The following is a 12,274-nucleotide window of genomic DNA, read 5'->3' on the forward strand; positions in this document are numbered from 1 at the left end:
TGAGTGTGTGTGTCTGAGTACTTGTTGCAGTGCTGTATGAAACACGGCCCCATTTCCAACAAGATCAATAGAGGAAGAGGCAGAAGCTCTCCTCAGCAGAGAGCCCGAGACAGTTTGTTTCAGGACAGTGAGACAAACCAACTTCAGCATTTTTTCTCTCTCTTTCTTTCTCTTTCTGTCTTGATCCAACACTGGTGAACGTTTCAGACCTGGTTCTCATTAAGCAACACTTAATGAATGTGACCAACAATGACGTTTGTAGATGAGACATTGCAGAAGTTTCTAACGGAACAAAAACAGGTCGTATGATTCCTCTTATTGGAACATTTTGGCACATTAGCACCACTTAAAGTAGCTGAATGAGCTATCACCTACTCCTGCTGCTAATCTACCTACAGATGTCCAGATGTGATAAAATGTGATAAATCTCAGCCAAGTTCTGGAGTTAGAGGGACCAACCACTCTTCAGTGATTCCTTAGCAGGTTTGCAGACATTTGTTCATCATAGAGAAATTGATCAAATGTCAAAAACACTTTGGATGATAATGTCTGACGAGTATCAGCAAGCCCACACACAAAGAGAAACACATGCAAAGAAAGGTCGGTTCGAAAGGTTATATGTGAAGACATTCATGTGGTTTTGTGGTCCATTTCCTTTTAACAATTATCTGCACAGTTGTGAGTCACTGCAAATCAGAGTGGATGCTGTTGGAGTGATGTTCAACAGTGATCGAGGCAGCTCAGGAAAATAAAATCCCGGCTGAAAACTCCTAAACACTCCCAGCTGTTATTGTCCTGTTTCAAAGTGGCTAAATGAAGTAATGAATTGTTTCTCTATTAGTTCTGCATGTACTGATCTATCTAAGTAGCTGTTAAATACTTTACACAAACACATCTTTGTTGTCCTGTTTGCAAATATTTGTCATGGAATGAAACACAAAGCAAAGAAAGGCATGAAGCCAAGAGAGCGGCAGCCTTCTTGTTCTGTTGTTCAGCAGCTGAGAGGTTTGGAGCTTATTTGCTGCAGAAGGCTTCATTGTTGTTAAAAAGCACTTGTTTTTTAAATCACATTCATATCATGTTAAACAAACCAGATAAATGTGGTATCATTTGTTCTATGCTTACGTATTACAGACTCCAGAAAGTTTTAAGAGAGAAGCTGCATGTCGATGTTAGTGAGTCAGGAGGAGAAATACTGTGAGGTTTGATTTGGACAGTTTTATTTGCTTCATCCTGAGAGAATACACAGTGATTGTGATGAATCTTTAAAGCAGAATGACACCATTATTTAGAAAATATATGTTTATTGAGCAACACTGGAAGTTGTACATTTACAAAAACTTACAAAAAGGCAGAAGTACAGTGCTCACTATTTCCTGAACACCTTGGTCCACCAGAGCCTCAGACAAGAAACAAAACCGAAGTAGGAAGTAGAGAAGTAGCTGCAATCGATGATATTTCTGCAGCCCTATGGTGGATAAATGTTGTAAATGTTTAAACACTCTGGTCTCTTGTCAAAACCATTCGGTAGATTCACACTTGTTGTCAAGCGGCGACAGAAAACTGCTCACTGGTTGCCCACTGTTGCTCCCCTTGGCCTCCAAAGTTTGCCTCAAGGGGTTTTTACAAACAGGAGCTATCACCCTCCACCCGTCCTGCGGTCAGCATGGAAAACATGAGTGAGGAGCCACAAAGGAGAGATCACTGCTGTGGAAGAACACCACTTACATGCTGTAAGTGTCTGGAGAACAGAGGGCTTTGTGTTTCAGACTCATGTGTGAACTGTAACACAGCGGCTCAGATCAAGATGTAAAGGTGACCAAGCAGCCGTGGCAGCGTATTAATCATTGTGTGACATGTTTTCTCTAGAGGAATGACCTGTCTCGCTTGTTGTTCTTACTTATGTTGTAAAACACTGACATGTTGCTTTTTCAGCCATTTTAGGTTTAGATTTAACAAAATGTGCCCCCCCAAAACAGCACTTTGTTTGTATGTTTTTATACATGAATCCAGTCATGTTCACGCTGTAGAACAAAATGTCAGTTCTCATTACTTTATCATCTTATTCACAGATTTTGGGTGAAACTAGATCAGACTTGATTTGTGGAGGTTACTAATGGGCAGATAGCTTGTTGCTACAGTAGCTGCTAACAGCGGCTAACTGTACCCGGCTCCAGGTGGACACAGACAGTTAGACAACAGGGAATCTGACACCGAGGTGGTTTATAGTTTTGCTTGATGCTCCGTTATCTGAGTATTTTAATGCCAAACCCGATGATTCAGTTTAGCAGCAGTTGGTCTTGATTGCTGCCTCGGGTCTCACTCAGGTCGTGTTTGCTTGTTTTTCTGTGCTCACACTTCTGGCTATCCACTAAAATCCCTCCCTATCATACCGTTTTTACAAATAACATCCAGATGTTCACTTCAGCTTTTAATATTATTCAGTCTCTTTTTAATCACTTCTGCAGTAGATATCCAGGATACTGTAATATGCTCATTATAAAACGTACTGAGGACACAGTGACTGCCAGCCTTAAACCAGAGGAGGATCAGGGCCTCAGGTCCAGTTTGTTCCCCTTAAAAACCCTAAAAACCCTGTGCACTGAACCCTGACAGGCCTTAAAGTCAGTCCAACTGGATCCTGCAGAATGCTGCAACTCTGTTTTTGCTGTGAAGCTCCAGAAATGTTGTGTCACCTGACTCTCCATCAGCGTGAGGACGACATGATAGCTATTGAATTGTCATTTTTGAGTAAAGAACTCTCTCATTATGAAAACCAAATGCTTCATCCGCAAATTTACAGAAACACAACGCATGTTTCAGAGCCTGTTATGACTTGTCATGTCACTAAAATGGGTGTACACACACAAACACACACACTCCTGTGCGTGTGTTTGTGTGTGTGTGTGCATGTGTGTGGTCAGTGTGTGTGCCTAGACGGAGGATTCAGGGTGGAGGCACAAAAGCTGCCTCTCCACTTCAAAGCAGCCCGTGGTCACCACTTCCCTGACCGGCTTCCCCACCAGCCTCATCTGACCCTGCAGCATTGTGCAGTGTGGGAACGTCCTCAGAAAGGTTTATTTACAGTATTTATAAGACAATGATACAAACTGTGAAATATGTGTTATCCTCAAGCCCTCCTCGCTGTTTGAAGCCAGAAAAATGGGTCACTTTCATATGAAGACATTTTGATAATTGAGTTTGTTTAAGCCTGAAAATCAATCGAGGAGGTTTCAAAATGTCTTGTGCACTGTGGAGTGTCACTATGGGCCCACCCTGACCAGCGTCCTGACAGAGGTAAGAAGTGGACTCTGGCTGAGGTTCAGCACTACAGACCATATTTAGCACTAGGCAGAGTGATTGAGGGGCGGTACCTACCTGCAGTGCTCCTCAATCAGCTCGAAATGATGACGGCTGTGTCTAATCACCAAGTGAGGACACCTAGGTTCTGATCAGCCTGGACCATAAAAACTGTGACTGAACCTCAGCCCCGTAAGGCTCATTCTCGCTCTACATGGGATGCTGTCGGGCGGCAACCTACGGGAGGAGAGTTTAAAAGGATTATCATTGGAAATACCCCGGACTCGGGAAGACGATTTATGTTGACTGCATTATTCCCCCCATGTTAATTTCCCTAATTAAAGGACGTTGCTTGTGAACTTTCTCTCTCTTAGTGTCTTGGTGTTGGTCCAACTCCCCACAGCACCTTTAAGGATATTTTACATGAGCTTTACACGATTGGGGGAACATTGTTGTTGATGATTAATTTGGGTTCTGTGATTCTGCAAGCCTGTTTCAGTTAAACATCCACGCACACCCACCTATTCTCGTCCTGCATTTGAAAAAACAGATTGAAAGTTGTTTTCCTCGGATGACATGGAGGGACGACCGTCCTCCACAGACGCTGAAGAGTACGTCTCTGCAAAACCACAGATGAATTAAGACTTTATGTTTCTTTGTGTTGCAACTTCCAGTCTCTTTGTGTCACATCGCTGTTCTCTCTGGTTTGGTTTGGGCTAAAAAAAACCGACATGGTTTGTTTTAAAAAAACACTTGTTTTGGTTCCAGATATTCTTCTCTTTGTATACACAAATACAAAATGCTAATCTAGAGCGTGCTGTCACTTCCTGTGTGAACCACAACCCCCGTTCCCTGCCCAGAAAAGACTTTCGATGTGTTTTCGAGGACATCTAGCTGGAGGTTGTGATTAAAGCCTGAGTCACATCAGACCACAAAGGTGGAACTCCCCCTGAGTCTCAGCTTAAACTGATCAACTTCAACATGTATTTCCTCTCCGGTCCGTCACTGTCCTTCTACCTTCAGAGACGATTCCTGTGTTCAGGAGAGAAACACTTTCACAGAAAATGTCTGTTTCATTTAATTGTTTGCATGTGTCCCTGCTTCACCCCTGCCGTCATGCTCACACATGGACATGGATCTGATCAGAGCTTTGGCATCACTCCTCAGCAGAAAGGCTTCTCTCTCTTCATGAGTCACAGTTGGCAGCTCTAGAGTCCATTTTGACCGGAGGGATTATCTCCCACAACACCATCAGTGCGTCCAGATACTCTCTTGCTCAATGTGCAATAAATCAATCTGGCGTAGAAGTTGTTTTTACATCAAACAAACACTGAGGCACAGATGTTCAGATGACGAGGAAATGTTTTACAGGAATTCTCCGACTTCCCTCCTCACGCTTTGGATTTAAACATCTTGGGAAGCTCTCTCCGTACAGATGCCGGTGCTCAGAGGACACTTTAAAGCCTCCAAGTTTCCTGGTGCTGAGGTCGGTGGCAGGTCCAGAGGGTTTGGCAGGAAGAAGAAGGATTGCCATGACATAATATTACCATGATGTACTCACGTTTGCTTACATACAAACCAAACTCAGTCTCAGTCCCAACACGTCAAACACAGCCGCTCTACACTTCTAAGTGTGACGCTGTAGTTTCACCTCTAGCTGCTGATGCACGTTTTCAGCCACCCGGCCTTCATCAGTGAGTACAAATGTAGGAGTACAGTCCATTTATGAGCGTGCCGGGCAGGTTAACACACCTCATCACTATCACCGACTCCACAGAGAGTTGATCACACCGAAACCAAAAGACCCTCAAACACAGACTGAACACAGTAAGCACGACTCAGAGACAGTTTGCCAAAACAGGTCGGTACACAGGAAACCCAAATCATAAGGACTAGGCGAAGGTGGTTTGAAGCTTTAAGTGGCCGGTTGATATGTTCAATTTGCAAAGAGGAAAAAGAAATAAAGGTGGAAGGAAAGTTAGAGAAGTTAACTCTGCAGCTCCTCAGTCTGACTGCACCACATGTGTAGAGAGAGCAGATAGATGTCTGGAGAGAATTCACAGAGAGTCATCAGGAGAGTTGTGGGCGTGTAATCTTCTGTGGTTTTTTGGCAAAGAACTTATTGAAAGAAGGCAGAGTGATGACTTCAAGAGGAGTTCCAGCCGTGGTTCACTGTGGTCAGCCACATGATCCTGTGTTTCCTCTCTCCAGTCCATCAGCAGCTCACAACACTTCACCTGCTGGAGCTCCTGTTCAGGCTGTTACACCACGCTGCATTACAGGAGGTGGAGGTGACAGTTCCTCTCTGAGCTGAGCTCTGTGGACTGATACAGACACACAGGAGATGCAGATGTGGGTTTTTCTGGAGTTTACTGGCTTGTTACGGGCGTGTGAAGCCGGAGAACTTGACCACAGACTAGTGGGAGCTGGTCCTCAGGCCTCACACACATCAGGCCAAGAGCAGCCTGTGCCAGTCATGTACAGCAGTGTCAACAAGCAGCCTTAAGGGGGGTACACACATAACGATAATCGGGCTGATTTTGCTCCGATTTGACCCCTTCCTGACAACGGAAGATTATCTTCTGTCTCATAAGATTATCCTATACGATTATCCTGTGGTCTGTGGTGTGTTAAGAGTCAATTTGTCCCGATAATTTGCTCGGAAACGGGTCGCGGCCGACAATCGTAAATGTTAAACTTGTTCAATATTTACGACGAAAAATCTTCATGTCTGTGGGGAAAGTCGACAACTCCCGAGTCACTACTCCGTGAAATGTAACGTGAAACGCAACGTAGCCGACCAGCTGACTGGGGAACACGGAAGCGAACGTAAATAAAAACAGCGGTGAGATCTAACTTTTCCTATGCGAAAAATAAACTATAAATCTACTCACCTCAAGCTCGCTCAGTAGACTTTTTTCGGACAGCAATAGTCCGAGGACCACCATCATTCTCTCTTCTATGTCTTTCACCTTTATTTACTACTTTTATATATACATGCTATATACTATGCTTTTTTTTCTGTTTATGAAGAGCCCGGTGACGCTGGGGTTGTTGCCATTAGTTACTGTAGATCGCGTGATATTTCTGGCTCGGAGGACTAGATTCTAGATCGGCGGTGGGACAGATAATCTTTATGTGTGTGGTGTCCTGTGCTGAGAATATCAGAGCACACCACACACAGTACGATTAAAACTGATTTTTTTTATCTTCATGTGTGGGGGCTCTACAGATAAAAAATCTCTTAAGATTTATAAAATCCTTATGTGTGTACCCCCCTTAAGATACCTCTGCTGATCATCCGTGCCCCAGCTGTAGTTCCACTCTGCTTAATGTTTTCACGCTTCATCAAAGGTCGACTGGCAGGCAGTGAGAGCAGCTCTCAGTCTTGTGTCAAGCTGCTGACAGCACATTTTGTCGCTTCATTATGACTCTTTTCATGTGTTTGACACAATCTGTGTGTCTGTATCACAACGAGTCACTCAGAGAGGAAAGCTGTTCCTGTCAGAGGTGACAGACGCCTGTCTGATGAACTGTGTGTGTCTCTTTGCTTCATCTTGTCTCTCCCTGATGTGTTGGTGAGCGTCCTCATGTCAACTAATCACTCAGATGAGACTCTGGTGGTGGATGTGCACCTGGCAGGCTGGGTGAGGTGGAATCAGTTCAGGAAGCAACATGGCTGTGTGAGAGAAACTGCCCCGGGCCTGTACAGTCAGTGTGTTGGGGTCATTAATCTGTGTGTGAGACAAACACGTCCTCCTTCTCCTCCAACAATTTCATGAGCCTGGCAGTCGGCCCAGGATAATGGCTGTAATGATCCTGGGCCGGCTGCCATGAGCTCATGGCTGTGACACACAATAGACTTGACGTTAAGGCCCACAGCTGTGAGTAGCGTTCATGATTAAACCTGGAATGCTGCGCTGCAACATCTTTGGATCAATAAATATGACTGTTGACTGGAAAAAAACTATTGTATGCTGTATGAATCAGACTGAAGAAACAGTGCTGTTATCTGCTTTTGTGTGCGATGTTGAATAGAGATGATTTCAAGGGTGATTTCTTCTATGTGACTGTCTTTCAAATGAGGCTGTTGAAGGATCACTTTGTAGCTTTGGAGAAGAAGGTGAGACTTGTCATGTGACATATGAGGAGATCTTCTGAGCTGAGTGGATGGAAAGTTACCCAGCCTGCTTCAGTCAGAGTGAGTTGAACTGTTTATGACATGTGACATATTAAAAACAACATGGGTCAGACTAACACTGTCTCCTGTAACACAAGAAGACAAGAGACAACAGCACATGTGAAGAACTGGGTCCCTCTGCATGAATCCAATGAGCCAACACAGGAAACAAAGAGACTTGTGTTCATTAGAAGCTGATTAAACATGTTGTATGCAGGAGTCTCACAGGATGGAGTCAGGAGAAGGTTTATGAAGCACAGTGTAGAAGGTGCAGTGAGGGCTGATGGGAGATGGAGGCTCTCTTGGCTTCATGTCTTTCTTTGCACGTCTTTGTGTTTCATAGCATGACAAATATTAGCTGACAGGACAATAAAGACGTGTTTGTGTAAAGTATTTAACGTTTACTGGGTTTTTAGATAAGATCTCTTAAATATCTCTCTGTCAGTGTATGCAGCACTAAAGAGAGAGATTTAAAGGCTTAATTTGTAACTTTTAGAGGTTGTGACTTCCTGGAAAAGCTGATCTTGAAGATGGGGTCGTGTCTCATACAGAGCTGCAACAAGTACTGGACATGTTTTAATAAAGGAGGTCTTTCTCACACTTCCTCTGCCTCTTCCTTATCTTTTATTTTATCTTATCTTGCATCACATTTACACCAGAAAGCCTCTGAACAAAAACCCTCTAGGCCGCTCCACTTGTCTCTTTGAAGTCTGGTTAAGTTTAAGGAAATGTGCCTCATTCCAGTTCTGAGAGGATCATTCAGACACACACATGCTGCTGATACAAGATAAAGAGCCTTTCATACTGTTTGTCCTTTGATAGAGCTGACCTGACCTCTGACCTCTGAGGGAATCGTTCAGGTCACAGAAGCTTGTCAGTCCGTCTCCAGCTGAGTTTGTGGTGACAAGACATGTTTCCTTTTGGCCGCTGTGTGTGACAGAGAGGCAGAGTGTGACAGTGAAAGCTGAGAGGAGGAACGCTTCTGTAACAATTATCCTGTGAATACAAGTAGCTGCAGGCGTGTGTCTGCTGAAGCCTCTGCTATTATTCACACATGTAGCATTGTGTGTCTGGTATCACTGACGGATCAACAGATTATCTGAGCTCGAAGAAAACATCAGTCAACTTGTTTTATCAAGTGAAGTGCAGAACATGACATGTTGATATCAGGACAGTAAAGATGTGTCTGTAAAACAAGTGTGGAGCTCAGTGACAGAACTCTGGAACGGGCCCGGTTCTAGGCATGGGCACGGGGGGGCAATGCCCCCCCAAATGCTTCGGCTGCCCCACCAAACCGACCCCGCTTCATTCCGAAAAGAAAAAAGAAAAAAAAAAGTATATTCAAATATATAATATTGTAACGTATTCCCATAAATACTGCTCAGAGTAATCACAGTCCACAGCTCTTCTGCCAACAGAGCCGGTGTCTGTCTCTCTCTCTTGTACAGTCAGTAGCAGCTTCTCTCAGTTAGCATCACATTAGATACTACGGACACTCCAGGCTTGTCAGTTGTTAGCATGTCGGCTAGCAACTGCTTGTAGTAGCCTAGTCCCATCGGCGGCTGCTGCCGAGTTTGTCTCTGTCCCACTCCGCGGCATGGGGAGTGTCACACGGGCAGGCTGCGTACCGGTTGTGAAGCGGGTTTCAACTTTCAACCCTTGCCAGCCCCGCTGTTAGTCCTGTTGGCCCACGAGCCTCACCCACCCTCGCCGACAGGATTAAACAACACACGTTAGTGAGAGGGGACTCCATAACCTGTAAATTCAGGTTAGCGCCGCCGGCCACTGTTTAACGTTACTTCCTGGGGCCAGAGCCTCCGACAGCGGCTAATCTGAGGCTGCTGGCATCTGGCAGGGAGAAACAGGGAACCCAGGCAGGCACACACGACTTTCCAAAGCGCGAGAAAGTGGTGCACAATAATATAGCATCAATCAATCAGACAAGATTTATTTATTCATTTTTATAGCGCTGTTTGAAAAATTGCTTTGTCACAGATTATAAAGAAACTTACATTTTGCCCCACCACCAAATTTCCCAACCTCCCTTCGTATCTACCACGATGAATTTGGGAAATTTGGTGGTGGGGCAAGATGTATGTGACAGACTGACAATCTTAAACTTTGGCAGATGCCAGAGGAACCACAAGTCCTCATGGGCCGGCTGACTAACCACTCTGTTCCCTGTGTAGCATTCTTCAAAAGCCAAATGACAATTTAATCTCTTCAAGTCATCCACATCTGTTAAAGCTCCAGTCTGATCACTATTTATGTACCACATACACGTCTCTGTATCACAGTCATGGTTACCCTCTACAGTGACGAACTTTTACATCAGTCTGCGTTGTTTTGTAGCGAATTTCTTATTCAGATGTTCAAAAACGTGCATGGTTTGAAATAATACAAATCTACCTTCATTTTTTTTATTTGATTATTTGTTTGCAAAAGTTAAAAATGAAGCAATGCCTTCTGGGAATTTCAAGACTGAATCGAGTGGACCGCGTCTGCGTGGTTGTTGGAAGTTGGAAGCTGACTGAGATTAAGCTAGCAAAAAAAAGAATGGAGGCATCAAGCAACACAAGGGGTGAGCGGAGAAAAGAGAGAGAGAGAAATCTGAGAGCACTGTAGGCTGATGGTGAAAAATGCTGCAAACTGACTGATTTGTTTTTAAAATCAAGTGCAGCTTCATCTAGAAGAAGTAAACATGGATAACGAATGATGGCAAGACATTTTTATTATGGAACGGCTGGCTCTGATGATTTAGTTATGCATTGGGGTTGTGCATTCATATGTCCATGTTTTGGTGCACTTGTTTATAGCATCACTGGGGCTCAAAAGTGTGTGTTCTTTCCGTGCGTCAAAAGTTTTATCTGCCAGTTGCGCAATATTTAGGTTTAGATTCCATTTAATATTGGATAACTAATTCTAATTGGTCATTGATAAAGTTGTCCTACATCGGGGAGGTGGAGGTGGGCTTAAAATGTAAAATGCCAATTACATTGTAGCTTCAAATTGAAATAGAAAATATGTTAGTAGACTGACATCAATAATTTGTTGGCCACAGAATTTGTTTTCTTCGTCAATCCAGAAAAATAATTCCCGTTAGAGCTTTGCCGATGGAACCACGGCGAATCTGCGATGCTTATGTCTGGGTTGGCATCATAGACTGGTAGGCATACAAAAAAAACGTTATCTCTATGGCACTCAAAACAGTAGCAGTTGGTGACCCATCAACATTTCTTACTGCCCCCCCAATCAAGGCAGTCTAGAACCGGGCCTGCTCTGGAATGAAACGAGCTGCAGACTTTCACACCAGAACGACCTTTATCTGACAGAGACCGCGCCATCATTTAGTGTAAAGGTCATTTCATTTGAGTTGAGACAGAAGGCTTGAAGAGGGGAGGGGAGGGGGTGGAGGTAGGTGAATGAAGGAGGGGAGGGGTCGAGGGTGAATCGAGGTGATGTCAGCTATGTGACTTGAACTTGAAGCCCCCCAAGCTCATTGTCACAGTGAGGAAATTAGTGTTCAAGCTTCTGTGACCTGAATGATTCCAAAAATTGCACAGAGGTCAGAGGTCAGGTCAGCTCTATTAAAGGACAAAAACAGTGTGACAGGTGCCTTATCTTGTATCAACAGTGTCTGTGTGTGTCTGAGTACCTGTTGAAGCTCTGTATGAAACACACACACATTTCCCATCAAGATCAGCAGAGGAAGAGGCAGAAGCTCTCCTCAGCAGAGAGCCCGGGACAGCCACTGCTGTGGTGCATGACATAAGAGGAGCTGTCCTCTGGTGAACTTGTCAGACCTGGTTCTCATTAAGCAACACTTGATTAATGTGACCAACAAAGACGTTTGTAGATGAAGCAGCTCACATTCCAGAGGTTCCTAACGGAACAAAAACAGGTTCCATTTTGGCACATTAGATTCAGATTCAGATTCATGATTTATTGTCCCCGAGGGGAAATTCACTTTCACGCTTCTGTTCCAGACAAAGACACCAGCACACGTGCAGCACCAGAAAAAATACATACATACATATACAGAAACATTAGCACCACTTAAAGCAGCCGAATCACCTACTCCTGCTGCTAATGTACCCACAGATGTCCAGACAGCGAACACTGAATAACTGTGACACTAAACAAAACTTGAAAATGTGATAAATCTCAGCCAAGTTCTGGAGTTAGAGGGAGCATCCTCTCTTTGGTGATTCCTTAGCCGGTTTGCAGACATTTGTTCACTACAGAGAAATTGATTAAAGGGATATTCCGTTGTAAATTTAATCCATGGTCTAACACACCGTGAAACTGTGTTAGACTCCCTCTCGAGAGATAAAGTTTGCAGACCGCTAGCTAACGTAGTTTTAGCATCCTCAGAAACGACCGCACGACAACAATACACTGCAGTAAATGGATCCAAATATTAACCGCCATCAAAAAGCCACAAATTATGCCAAGAACAGCACCAAACTTCAGCAACATTAGAAACAGGGTCCCAGCACATATTTCGAGGCATCAAACATTTGATATAGTTGCCGTATTTGTTGGAAAATATAAACAAACCTCACCACCCGAGAAGCCTTCCTTGTTGTGGGGAAGCCCTGTGAGTCGATTACCGAGTGCAGTAGAGTCCCGCAGTAATGATCACCACTGAGCTGCGGAACTCTACTGCACTCGGTAATCGACTCACAGGGCTATTTGGACCCATTTACTGCAATTTAATGTTGTTGTACAGTCGTTTCTGAGGATGCTAAAACTAAGTTAGCTAGCAAACTTTATCTCTCCAGAGGGAGTCTA

Source organism: Sparus aurata, chromosome 10 (genome assembly GCF_900880675.1).
Source record: "Sparus aurata chromosome 10, fSpaAur1.1, whole genome shotgun sequence".
NCBI classification, from domain to species: Eukaryota; Metazoa; Chordata; class Actinopteri; order Spariformes; family Sparidae; genus Sparus; species Sparus aurata.